Genomic DNA, 14,153 nt, shown 5'->3' on the forward strand with positions numbered 1-14,153 from the left:
AAATGGAAATTGAATTGCGTAAATGCGTACAGTGTACTTGATATAGTTTTCAACATTGCCGTTGTGTAGACAAATGTACAAATGCTGCAAATACCAAATTTCAACAAACTCGTATGCATCATAACAGTTACTGCTCTTTACGGCATTGTGTATCGGCGTAGTCTTCTAATGGTTATTACCTGAAGTTGATGCATCTGATATCCCATCGAGGTCTTCACCTCCTCCTTCTCCATACACGTTCCCTTCTTTGAGCTGATTTGACAGATCATTTTTCTGTATCTTGGCAGTGAGTTCACGGTCGCACAACTGATCGTCATCAAACAGAGGAAAAAACACTCGAAGAACGAATCCCGGTTATTATTTTGAAACAGTGGTTCAACTATTTCTCTGTCAATGATTAACCTTTTAAAATGGAAATCCTTAATTTGTTTCATTATTCTATTTTCTATTGAGGTTCTCAAACGTTATTTGAAAACGTAAACTAAAGTTCAGGTACACAGTATTGTAACTGCTCAATTTCAGACTTTTCACAGAACTACACACATTGTCCTTACCACTTCCTCTGCAACTATTGTGAACATAGGACTTGTCCTAAGTGTTGCCGTCGGGATTTGAAACCATTTGGTGAACAAAGATAAGCGCTGCTGAATTTCATGAAATATGTATCCGTCATATCTCTCTGCTAGACAAACATTGCGCCAAATAGGAAACAATTTCAATTTCAGTTTCAATTTATTCTGTATTGATACCATGTGGTTATTACAGAGGTGAATAAGCAAGATAAACAATGTACAGTATGAAATGTATGAAAATAAACATATAGATATAATTACAGAGATAAAAGGAGAATCATGTTTTAAACATGATACACCCAAGTGCATATACCAACTTAGAATCACACGCTGTATCACCGAATGTCCAATCGTATTTCGAGGTGAATAAGCAAGATAAACAATGTACAGTATGAAATGTATGCAAATAAACATATAGATATAATTACAGAGATAATCATCATCATCATCATCATCATCATCATCATCATCATCATCATCATCATCATCATCATCATCATCATCATCATCATCATCATCATCATCATCATCATCATCATCATCATCATCATCATATCATTACCGGCGGCGTAACCCTATTGGATTTTTGCCGGAGGTATGGAGTCCACTATGGGCTACTGTCCACCTATGTGGGATCTTTTACTTGCCCTGGCAGAGACACTCAGGTACAAGGGACAAGGTACAATCGTATTTATTGTAAGATTAGGTTTGGGGTAGCTACATCCTTGAGTGCATGCAATTGTGGCAACGCATGTCGTAGTGTTTAGTCATAACATGAGACACTGCACTCGCACTCGTGGAACAGCGTCGTGTTATTTCATATTGAATGGATAACCCGCCTACTCTTGTAACAGGCCAAGTTGCTGTAAATCAAGAAGCACTGCTAATACTGGATCCACTACCCAATAAGATGCTAAGCCCAACAATACCCGATTTCTAATACGGCCTCGATGGGTCGAGCCTAAACAACCGGGAATAATAGTAGGCCTTTCGCAGCCATAAAAGTGGTGGGATAGCTTGTTTTCGTTTCTTCCAATTGGTCTTTAGTAGAATCTAATAAGCGAATTAAAATTGTAGAAGGAGGCTGTCGGTTTTGACTCGACGAGGCATTTTTTATAACATCGATCTAGTACCTGAGAAATCCGTACGGGGCGCGTTACCAATAACTCTTCTAAAATGAAGGTAAAATATGTATCACATGATCGTAAATTTTTAAAAGATGAAAGTATGTATATAAATGATGCGCAAACATAGACCAGAGGAAGAGCGAGAGTATTCTTGAACCTTATAGCAGTGACTATTTGGGTCATCGAAACTTCTTTGATTTATCAATGCTAGCTTATTCCAGTCTTAGGTTTTTACCGGGTCAAACAAAACTCCTCATATTTAAAAGAGGGTCCGATCCGTGAGGGAGCCCCTCTTCAAGGTGCGTGATCACACTAAGACCTATATAGCCTGGGGATCACTATCCTAAAATTATCAATTTGAGAACCAAATCTCCCCTTTCGTTTGCCCATTTCTGCAGGATCGCAATGAATTGTGCACAACTGCATGTCGGTCGCTTTTCTCATTGGTGAAAACATCTTTTTATGCTGCAAATTTGGCCAAGTCGAAAAGCAATGGCTATTCTTTGACCTCATGTCCAAATACTTATGCACTATCAAGTGGTTTACTCAATAGGGATCAGCAAATTTAATCATAGTAGCCATAAAGACGTGACAAGAAAAAGAGCTCATCTCGTCACTGTGCAACGCTGCACTGTGACTAACGAGTTCTTCCTCGAGCCGCGACAAGTGGCATGTCATCAAGTCGCCACACGGAGGCCTGAGTTAGAATATGTAAAACCATGCGATTATAAAATAATCAAGATAGAAATTGTTGTATCTGGTATCAAACAAATAAAGGGAAGCATCGGGCTACATGTTAGACGAAATTAAATGCAAAGCCATTTAGCAAATGTCGAGACAGTTAGAAAATATTTCATCAATTGTTCAACCTGAATTGTTCGCAACTTAACGGGGAATTCGCAATTGCTTCATCAAAATTATTTTGACTAACGTATAGAGAATTAAACTGGCTACCAGATCTAGATGCGCCTCATTTAATATCGATAATATGATACTTTTTAAAGGTCCTCTTCCCACTTTTTTTAGGCCTTGTTGCTTTTCCAGCGCAAATCAGATCGGTGTTTTCGAGGAGAGGCTGACATGGACCTGTCGAGGTCATTTCTCAAGGAAATTTATATCGGCATTAAAAGGAACACGAATTTGGCAGTTAATACCGGAACACCCCTGGTCTCCGTCCAGCACTGTAAGTATGACCAGTGAGCCTGCAGTTTGTCACATTTGCTAATTTTCTAGGTGAATCGTTAGCCTGGTTCAAATCTTAAACAACCATGCAGCGGATTCGGTGTCAAAGCAAGGTGATATTCATCCGCATTGGAACTACGTCAAGGAGTTCCCTGATAACTTTGAAGCATCGTTTTGAGATGGGATTTCGTGTGGCAACCTACTGCAATTGCTACAGTATCCTGTAGCAGTACAATATTTACAAGATTATTGAAAGATTCTCCGTAAAGATTAATTTTATAATGTACTCGTACATCTGTACGTGAATGAATAAGATCCTAACTAGGAGTCCTTCTATACGATTTTTTACCTAGGAACTTCAAACTTCAAATACATGTACCTCTAGAGAAGTTTACATCCTATATGGCTGTTATAATCCAAACTCTATTGACTATTTTACAATTCTATTCTACGGACTTTGTGTTACGTGAACTTAAATTTGTGTTACGTGCCGGGTAATACATACCGCGCGCAGGGAGCATAGGGGCAGACTGATAAATAACACCGAGAAGGCCGCACGAGACTTTGGAAATAGGCAGAATGAAGGCAGAGTCCTCAAGTCCGAATGTTGAGTCCGAGCAAGCTGAAGGCAGGGGTGCCGCGACGTGAGAAAGCCGAACAAAAGTTCCATGAGGAGGCCGAACGGAAGCTGTGCTAACAGGGACGAATCGCTGGGTCACGAGACGAGCACGGAGAGAAACGAACGTAAGATGCAACTTGTATGAATGATTCGAGGAATCACGAGGGGTCAAGTCTGTGTGCGTGCTGAGGTAATGCAATTCGAACTTAGTGAAACAATTGAAACCGTAAAGTCTGCTCCCATCGCGAGAACTTATGTCGACACGCGCCGCTACTCAGTTAAAGTCATTTACAATACCCGTATATATGTTATTTTGCGAATTAAACTTGTATATTATATTTCCTTTGAAAACCTCGTTCAATTCCTTTATACACTGCATCGATCTAGTGCACAACGCGACAACCCACGGAACTCGCCTTAGAGTTCGTAACATGGTACCAGAAGTAAAAACTGTGCCAAAGATTCACTAAAGTGTGTGAAGATTGAACCAAGTGTTCTTTCTCTCTCGCCAATCTATATTTCCACTATGGCAGAAGCTTTAAAAAAAAACTCCACAGAAAGACTTAAAGTCTTACTTACGCAACGTTCAATTAACCCAGAAGGTATGGAACGAACCGAAATGTTGTCCACCCTCGCGCAGATCATTGAGCAAGAAGAAAACTTGTGAGGTAAACCGGTCATGGCTCAGGCAGAAGAGTCCAACGTTGGACAAAAACTATCCGCTGACGCGCTGTTGAAATTAGAAATGGAGAAAATGCGCCTTGAATTCGAGCTAAAAAAGGCTGACTCTGAACGTCGCGAACGCGAACAGCGTGACCAGCTTGACCTCGAACGTGAAAAATACGAACGTGACGAACGTGACCGTTAAAGAGTTGAGATAAATAATCTCAATAACTGCGCCCTGCTACATTATCGCCATCTATAATGGAATGGCCGAACCTGCAACTTTCGACTAAGAGGCAACATCGAAGGGTTGAAACTTTCATCGAAGGGTTACTTACAACGAAGCCCCGTAACAAACGTGCGCACGAACTAGAACTGAAGATGCTTCAAATTGAAGCTTCAGGGACAGGTCACGGGACTATAGTAAAACAGACACGAGACAACAAGCGGGGACCGATACACTACAAGTTCAAAGAAGGCGACGACGTTGAAATTTATCTGTTGACGTTTGAACGCCTTGCAAAAGCAAATAACTGGCCCGAAGACTCTTGGGCACCGCGGTTGGCTGCTTTGTTGACGGGACGTGCCCGTGACGCATACTCGCGGATGAACATTGACTTGATCGGCGAATACGAGGCTGTTCGCCGAGCTATATTGGAACGTTACGAATTAAACGGTGAACACTACCGTGACAAGTTTCGTAATACATACAAAAATGACGAAACGTACCATGAATGGTCCGTGAAACTGGATAGTTTTCTAGAACGTTGGCTAGAATACTACGAAGTCGACACTTTCGACAAGCTCAAAGAGCGTATTGTCATGGAGCAAATGCTGAACAATACTCCTCCAGAGCTAAATGTTTGGTTACGTGACCGCGAGCCCGACAGCGTTGAAAACTTGACCAGATTGGCTTACTTGTATTACCAAACACGGGCCAAAAAACGCCCTGCTCGTGACAGTGGACGATATGACAAAAACAGACATGACCAGAAAACCGACAAGATTGAGGCAACTAATCCAGTAAATAAGTCCGACCCGGGGGTTGGTGCAGAACGGAAATCCGTGGGCTCAGACATTGGTACTAGGCATAATGACGGTTACTTCAAAGGAAGAACGGCATCCTCTAATTTGACTTGTCGGGATTGCGGGGGCAAAGGTCATTACGCAATAAATTGTACTGCTCAGAAGAAAACAGGTTTCTTGTGTATGAGTCCATCTAGGCCAGGTTATGGTGGTTGTGATCAGTTTGAAGTGAATGGGTATTTGAACAACCAACCTGTGACTTTCTTGATTGACACGGATTGTAATTTGTCATTGGTGAATGCAGAATTGGTACATTCCAAAGTTGATGGTTACAGGTCAACCAGCATCATGTTGGCTAACGGTAGTAAACAAGATGTGCCGTTAATCGAGGTGGAGTTGTCTGGTCCTGCTGGTTCCGGGAATGTGTCGTTGGTGTCATGCCGAATTTGTCTGTAGACGTGCTGGCAGGTCATGATTTGGTCCATTTGCTATATGAGTCAACCAGCCATGAAATCAAACCCATTGCTTTCAGTGTTACAACTAGGTCTAAAGCTGCTGAGGAAGAACAGCGAGAAGCTAAGTGATTGAGCAACAGGGCAGGCAACGACCTGAGATGAAGGACGTTTTCGACCCCGTAGAACCTCGTACTTCAGTATGTGACATGGTCGACTCGGATAGCGAGAATAGAGAGGTTCCGTCTTTACCTCCTGTTGTTGACATAGACAAAGATATTGATACTTCTACTCTTTGCTCTGTTAGTTCTGAACACCTTGACAAATTGCAAAAGTCAGATCCTACTTTGCCTAAGGTTTTGGGGAAGGCCCATCAAAACACTAAATACGCAAAAGGAGGTTACCAGTTCAAGGATAAATTGCTATTTCGTCGGGTAATAGATGACGCAACCGGCCGCACAATTGATCAGTTAATTGTTCCACAGTCCATGCGGGAAAAGGTCCTTGATACTGCGCATTCAATTCCTATAGCGGGTCACCTGGGCATGGGAAAGACTCGTTAGCGTCTATTGATGCATTTATATTGGCCTGGTTTGTATGGTGCTGTTAGAGACTACTGTGGGTCGTGTCCTGAGTGTCAGAAAACGTGTCGTTTGATGACTAGTGACAGAGCGAAACTGATTAGGGTTCCGATCATTGAAAAACCTTTCAGTAAGATTGCCATTGATATTTTTGGCCCATTGTCCCGAACAAAATCTGGTAAAAGGTATATACTCACGGTGTGTGATTACGCCACATGGTATCTAGAGGCTTATGCTTTCCGAGATGCAACTGCAGAGACAGTTGCGGAGTCACTGATTGATTTGTTTTCAAAGGTTGGTATCCCGGATTGAATAGTTTCGGATCAGAGTACAAATTTCTTGTCCAACTTGGTTTCACAGTTATGTAGTAAGTTACATATCAAGAAGATGACATGTTCTCCGTACCACCAACAGATTAATGGTCTTGTGGAAAGATTTCATGGCTGTCTTAAGCTAATGCTTCAAAAGTTTGCCGGTGATAATCCTAAAGAATGGGATAAAATGCTGCCTTATTTGTTGTTTACACACCGAGAGGTTCCAGAGGCTAGTTTAGGTTTTAGCCCATTCGAGTTATTGTAAGGGTACCAGGTTCGTGGGCCATTGCCACTCTTGAAGGAATCGTGGGCTGATGAATGTTCTAGTGATCAAAATGTTGTTGAATATGTTCTAGATATAAGGCAAAGACTTCAGGAAATGACTGAGTTGGTTCGGGAAAATCTTGAGAAACACAAGATAAGATGAAAACGTGGTATGATGCTCACGCTCGTGACAGAGAGTTGAAGGTTGAGTCTGAGGTTCTGTTGTTGCTTCCAACTACTACTAACAAACTCACTGTAAAATGGCAAGGGCCGTTTAAGGTGACTAGGAAAGTGAGTGACGTTGATTACGAAATCTATGTCGGTACTTCTCGCAAGAAGCTGAGGGTGTATCATGTTAACTTACTCAAGCAGTTGAAGTCTAGGGAAAATGTCGCATTTTTTAGTAAGGAAGAATCTGGTGATATTCCACAGGCGACACCTGGTGGGGATGGCGAAACTCAAACTTGGCGTGATGTTCAAATTTCTTCGTCGCTTGATCCTGATCAGCAGCGTCGCATCAAGGCGTTGTTAAAAGAATTTTCGGATATCTTCTCTGAAAAACCCGGTCGAACACAACTGATTCAACACCACATCAAAACGTTTTATGACAGACCTGTGCGTCAACGTGGGTATCGATTGCCACAATCCTTAAAGCGCAAGGTAAAAATGCATATAGCTGAATTGCTCGAAATGGGTAACATTCAACATTGTGTCAGTGCGTACACCTACGCCGCTGGTAGTCGTCCCAAAAAAATGCGGCGACATCAGACTATGTGTAAATTACAAAAAACTCAACGAAGTGTCTGAATTTGACCTCTTTCCAGTTCCCCGTGTGCACGAGTTGTTAGAGAAAGTTGGCAATTCAAAGTACTTGACTACGCTAGACGCGACAAAAGGCTACTGGCAAATACCTTTGGCCGAAAGTTCCAAGCTTAAAAGTTGCTTCACTTGCGAATTTGGGATATATTGCTTTAATGTCATGCCTTTCGGTCTTCATTCTAGTGGCGCTACCTACATGAGACTCATGCAGGAACTCCTTAGTGACTTAGACTATGCTGAGGCGTACATTGATGACATCATCATATTCAGCGAAACGTTCGAAGACCACATGAGAGATTTGCGTGAAGTATTCACTCGAATCAGGCGCGTGAAACTTACGCTAAAACCTGCAAATGCGTTGTAGGTAATGCTGCCTTAGATTACTTAGGTTTCGTGGTGGGTAGTGGTTCGCTGCAACCAGTGGAGGCGAAGGTTCTTACGATTAAGAATTTTCCACAACCTGAGACTAAGAAACAAGTCCGATCGTTCATAGGCTAGGTTTCTTACTACAACCGTTTCATCCCAAACTATTCCGAAATCGCCGCGCCTATCACGGATTTGACAAAGAAGGGGCAGCCCGATCGCATCCGTTGGACCGAAACTTGTGAGCGTGCATTCATGAGACTGAAGAAAATAATGTCAGATTCCCCAGTCTTAAAATCGCCAGACTATGACAGTGACTTATTTCTTCAAGTGGACGCAAGTGACCGCGGAATTGGCGCAATTCTGTATTCAATTAGATAACGATGGCCTTGAGCATCCAGTTGTGTACGCAAGTCGGAAAATGTTACAGCGCGAGCAAAATTACGCCCCAATTGAAAAAGAGTGCCTTGGGCTTGTCTCGGCCGTTGATCATTTTGCCATTTCTTATACGGCAGACATTTCATTGTTGAGGTCGATGCCAACCCTCTGGTTTGGTTGAACAGTTGCCAGGACAAGAATATAAAATTGTTAAGATGGTCGCTAAGATTACAAGAATATTCAATGACAATTGTGCACAAATCTGGGAAACATCATGTAAATGTGGACAGTTTATCAAGGATGTGAATTTTAGTAATAGAGACGTTAAAAAAACTGCTGGTAACGTAGAGCATACGTCTATTGTGAACACTGAGATGCGTTCGAATTATTCTCCTTGCTAAAAAAAATCATGCAACGATTGTTTTTATCCCCGCCTCCGGTGTGTTATAATCCAAACTCTATTGACTATTTTACAATTCTATTCTACGGACTTTGTGTTACGTGAACTTTAATTTGTGTTACGTGTCGGGTAATACATACCGCGCGCAGGGAGCATAGGGGCAGACTGATAAATAACGCCGAGAAGGCCGCACGAGACTTTGGAAAGTAGGCAGAATGAAGGTGGAGTCCTGAAGTCCGAATGTTGAGTCCGAGCAAGCTGAAGGCAGGGGTGCCGCGACGTGAGAAAGCCGAACAAAAGCTCCATGAGGAGGCCGAACGGAAGCTGTGCTAACAGGGACGAATCGCTGGGTCACGAGACGAGCACGGAGAGAAACGAACGTAAGATACAACTTGTATGAATGATTCGAGGAATCACGAGGCGTCAAGTCTGTGTGCGTGCTGAGGTAATGCAATTCGAACTTAGTGAAACAATTGAAGCCGTAAAGTCTGCTCCCATCGCGAGAACTTATGTCGACACGCGCCGCTACTCAGTTAAAGTCATTTACAATACCCGTATATATGTTATGTTGTGAACTAAACTTGTATATTATATTTCCTTTGAAAATCTCGTTCAATTCTTTTATACACTGCATCGAACTAGTGCACAACGCGACAACCCACGGAACTCGCCTTAGAGTTCGTAACAATGGCTCTAAAAGAAGAAATGCCAACTCCCAGAATTGTGAGATGTACACATCGTTTGTTTCAAGGAAGGCGGCAGTGCGGCATGGTAGCTCTGTTTCTGTGCCTTAACGTTTTTGAATGATGCGGGCTTTGGCTAGGCTTTCTCTCGGTCGGACATCAAGGGACAGTCCACCAGTACAGAATTACCGAATTGTGACGACTACCGGGCTTGGCAACTGGCCGGAGAGCAGCACTTGGTCACGTCACGACAATTAAAATTTCAAGCGATTAAACCAAACACGCCATGAACAACTCGGCAAATTCTTCAGTGCAAACATGACGATGCATTGTATATCAAAGCGTTTAATCAGTCACCATCATGTTGCAAGACGTACCCATTGCTGTACAGCCAATTGACGAATTTCTTCTCTATTTTTCCGCCGTTCTCCAAATTTTTTAATCCCATGCATGTACACGCGAACACTGACTTCTTGAGTATGCAATTACAATGCAGGCGTCCTTACTTGCATTTCTATTTACTAAGGACCTGAACTTTCGTACGTACGCTGACATGGCTGATGGAAATGTCTTCGCGATAATAGAGCAGTTAAAATCCTATCAATAAAAAAATGCCACAAAACACGTCGTTTTACTGTAAAAGTTTGGTCAACGGTACATCCCACCAAGTGCTAAAACTGATATACATGATAAAGTAGCCTTCTTATGCACAGAGGAATATTTCATTACCTTATGCACTAAGAAGACATCTCTACCTACTGTCGAAGGAGTGAATGATAGGTGATCTGTACACAGTCTTGCTTTTATAGTTGAAAGTATGGTTTGATAAAGGATTTTAAAGACCTCTGCGCGCGTTATGATCTCGCAGGCATTTGCCTCATCTAGCATAAAAAGCAACACGCTACTCATACCGATCCACCATCGTTGTGCCTATATCCATCCTAGAAAGGAGGCGACTTTAGGACTGATATTCACCGCCGGCATGCACGCTATTGTGTTTACAGAACATTATTAGACCCATTCCCTAGACGATTAGAGACATTCTGTGTTCTGGCGAAGCCAGTTTGTTTTGATCATGTTGATCAGAACTGTCAGATTTGCCATGTGCTTATGTTTATGTTTACATTGGGCAGAACCACTACCAGGATGATGTCTGTCATGTGATAACTGCTGGCTATTGTTGATTGGCTGCCCTTGCAGTGTTTATTTTGGGAACAGTATAAAGGCCTAGGAGTTCAGGGAACTAATTGCATTCCATGTTGAGACTTTGGCTGAGTAGGAGCCAACACCGATTTCTTGAGAAGACAGAAGATTGCCAATGGTGGACACCTGGCTGGTATGGTAATTCAGCCATGGTGAGGTGAAGGGTCTGTGAGCGTGGATAGCCGGTACAGGAGAAGGGCCAAGGAAGCTTCTGCTGTTTTAGAACTATGCATGTGGGCTTAGTTCAGTACATGGTGGTACTATATTTGTTGGCTTGACCCCGAGCCCAAGGTGTGTCTGGCGACACCCTTTTCTGGAGAAGGAAGCCATCTTGTCCAGAGTTTATACATTGGAAAAAGCAGACCAGACTTGTATTTTATCTGCTACAAAAAGATGTTCTTTGCTCTATTGTTGATGCACGGATTTGATATACCGGTGAGGTGATGGTGTGGAACATCGATGTTTAGTTGAAGACGAAGTCAACCCATAGATTGTAGGCGTCAGTTAGTGATGGTGGTTTATGGTGCCAGTGTTCAAGAAGTTTGATGTTCTTCCTACCCTGTGAGATGTCCTTGTGAGAGGTCGTTGATGTTGTGACGGTTCCGGAAGACGAGACGGCGGTGCCCGTATTTCCCACCCGTACTACAGTAACTCATTGATGATCAGTCCAGTCTAATTTGATCTCACCATTAGCGAAAATCGGTGTCTTGGAATGCCATTAGTCTGGACTTGATTACCTTTGGAGTATCACATCAAATCAGTTAGTGCTCAACGTTAGAGTTTGTCTTTGCTTCCCGCTCGGTCGTGAAGTGTTTTGTGTGAAGCACCGGTTGTGTTACCGTTTGTCGGGTACTTTGTATCGTGGACCAGAAGCACCTGTTGTGTTACCGTTTGTCGGCACTTTGTATCGTAGAACACTTTGTATCGTGGAATTATATCCAACTTAACTTAAACTGCCCCTTAGTGGATTGCAACTCCGTTGAGGTGAACAAGCTACAGCTCCGGGCCAAGTGGAGAGAATCGGAGAAGAGAGGCGTCCGAAGACGAGGGCGAGAGGGATCGGCCCAGCTGTGGATTGTGGATAGACGAACGACAAGGATTGACAACGTGATTGACTTGGTTAGTATGGTCAATCCTCGTACCTTTAATATGTACAGTCCTCTAATTTTGATATTGCTTTGCAGCCACGCATTAACATTCTGTTTAAGTCATCCTGGCCATGGTTCTGCTGAAAAATGTCGATAATGATCAGAGGATCCATGTAAACAGACTGTGGTTATTTTTCTGTTAAACAGATATCGATCGAACACTATGAGTGAAAGAAAAGAAATCAATATTAGAGGCATCATCATCTTACATATCTGTTCATGTCTGAAGAATTTGTACAAAGTGTGCCAACATAAAGGGTCTTGTCCGGGCCTTTTGCGTGAGGAAGTCTGATGGTTAAGAAATCTTTAGTCTTGTTTTGTATTTGTCAGTGTTTCTTAGGTCGAAATTTTCGGCTTTTAGAAGAGTCTTAGTTCAGAACTTCTTCAGATTCGTGAACGCAATAAGACATTCGTTCCAGGACTCTTGCAACATATAAACACTAAAGTTAAATCTTAACTAAGAATCGTACATGAATCTTGAAAAGGGCAGCGACTCCTGGCCTAGGGTAACCTTCCTTTAACACTCGATCAACTTCCTTTAACACGACGCACTTTGGTCTTGTGTGTCAGTCTGTATAGACTGAAAAGTCTGGGTTTCGTCTTGGAAAGGACCTTTATCAAGAAACTGTACAGCTGTAGATATAAAGATATCGCGACCGTCCACCAAGATTGCCATAACTTATTTGGATGCGAGATTGACGGAAGTTATTATTTTTTCACGCCACGCCCCACACCCGCGATAAGGTATTACAAGAGAGGGTCGCTGCAGCCGGTGGTGTTGTGGCTTCACGATGGATTTCATGAATTACAGTACACATTTCGAACCAGTCCGTTATCTAACTCACAGCTTGATATTGACCTCTTACTAAAAGGCCTTAATTTTCGAGAAACTCATTTACTAAAAGGCCTTAATTTTCGAGAAACTCATTTACTAAAAGGCCTTAATTTTCGAGGAACGCATTTTCAAAAGCCTAATTATACAAGTAAGTGCAGTGAAAAGATAGGTTCTGGTGGATTTATCATCAAATCGCTTATCTACAGGTTTTACGTATACACCAGCAACACGGGTAATCTGGTAGTCTGGTGGTGCCCTCACGTTAAAATCGAAGTCTTCCAACTAGTTTGAATCCACATTCAATCGGCCAATGGCAAAATGTCATTGTGATGAATGATCGAAAGGGACTCTGGCTGATGGGAATATTATATATTGTTTTGGAGGAGGTATTTTGCACCTAAATCCTAACGTCATTAAAATTGCCGGAAATTTATCAAAATATCAGTGATGTGCTGAAAACAATCCAACCTACAGCTAGTCTACTCCTGGCGCTCATTTAGACGCACTATTAAAGTGGCCCGTCTTTTTCGCTGGCTTTGAAACATCGAGTTTAGACGAGAAAAGTTATCTTCTGAGTAACATTTGGTGGGAAATGCCACGTTTGATGGTCAACTGTACCCACGATCATAAAAAAAAGTAGTGCATGACTTCAATCCCCCTTAAATGTCATTTCGTGGTTTCAAACTACATATTATGCGACTACGTTTCGTTGAACTATACGTACATAACGGACGTGGATGAACGATGCCAACGAAAAATCTCCAGTCATTCGAAGTTCACTCGAAATTACATTGTATCTCATATATCTTTTATTGGCCGAAACTTTGCTAGTTTTAACGGGATTTTTCCTCGTATATTGATACTGTGTAGTGGGTTGATGGTCACCTGTAATTAAAGTGCACATACAGATACAAAAGTCAGGTCTGCTCAGTTAATTGAAGGTGAATGATTTCATATAACAGATATACCCGCCTATTTTACACGCCGATTATATAGTACTCTAGGGGGAGCTTCAAGCTCGCTTTGTTTCGTGTGGCAAGAAAATATCTGCCCCACAATACCGCCTTTACATACTTACTCTCAAAATAGTAAGTACTAGCTGGACATTCTTTTTGTCACAAGTATGAATGTATCATTTAACTGATGACAAAATGCACTTCAATGATACATCGGATTAGAATCTGTAAATAAATGTATGAAAGTGATTTTAGGAAGGGAAAAACGCCTCAGCCAGATTTTACATAGACGCACTTATTTGGCGTACTGTAATGGTAAAGGTTATGTCAATACGCACTTGCTGGTGTCTCTGTCGTCATTTTTACTCTTTCGATTATCAGATCATGTTTTAGTAGTGCTTCCTTAACATATACCCGCTAAAGATGGACACCCTCTTTTCTAAGGACGTTGGTTTGGTCCAGAAGCGGTATTTCTGATCAATTTCACATTTGTAATCATGACGCCTCTTTATTAATGACATCCATATTTTAGTAACAATGGTGTTTTAATAGAGAGGTATAATTGTAT

The sequence above is a fragment of the Lineus longissimus genome, chromosome 10 (assembly GCF_910592395.1).
Source record: "Lineus longissimus chromosome 10, tnLinLong1.2, whole genome shotgun sequence".
In the NCBI taxonomy this organism is placed as follows: Eukaryota; Metazoa; Nemertea; class Pilidiophora; order Heteronemertea; family Lineidae; genus Lineus; species Lineus longissimus.